The following is a 666-nucleotide window of genomic DNA, read 5'->3' as shown; positions in this document are numbered from 1 at the left end:
AAACAGAAATGCTCCCCCATCCCCATACCCCATTCTAACCCCTTTACCTGTTCTATAATCTCTATAGCACTTCTCACTATGTATCATAGGTTTAACTTGCTTTTTTTAAAATCTCCTTCCATCGGAAGGTGGGGAATCTTTGTTTTGTTCTCTACTGATTTCTCAGTCTGCAACAGTGCTCAGCCTGTCATCCCAGCACTTTGGGAGGTGGAGGCTGTGGTGGCCATGAGCGTGCCACACTGCACTCCAGCCTGGGTGACGGACTGAGACTGCAACTCAAAAAAAAAAAAGAAAACACTCAATATGTTTTTGGTGAATAAATGAATTATGGTGCCTGTTATGAAACTTTATGATAATCAAGAGGTTCGGTACTGATCACGCCTAACACTTAACTGAGCACTTACTATGTTGAAAGCTTTCTGTGGCCCGCGGGGGTGGCTCACGCCTATAATCCCAGCACTTCGGGAGCCCGAGGTGCGAGGACTGCTGGAGCCCATGGGTTCAAGACCAGCCTGGGCAACTTGTTAAGCCCTCATCTCTATAATAAATCAAAAAATTAGCCGAGAGGCATGGCGGCACGCGCCTGTATTCCAGCTCTTTGGAAGACGGAGGCAGCAGGATCGCCGGAGCCCAGCAGGTCGAGGCTGCGGTGGCCGGGAGCGGCCA

Source organism: Carlito syrichta, unplaced genomic scaffold (genome assembly GCF_000164805.1).
Source record: "Carlito syrichta isolate Samal-C Ts95f unplaced genomic scaffold, Tarsius_syrichta-2.0.1 Scaffold169390, whole genome shotgun sequence".
NCBI classification, from domain to species: Eukaryota; Metazoa; Chordata; class Mammalia; order Primates; family Tarsiidae; genus Carlito; species Carlito syrichta.
This window is presented reverse-complemented; position numbering follows the sequence as displayed.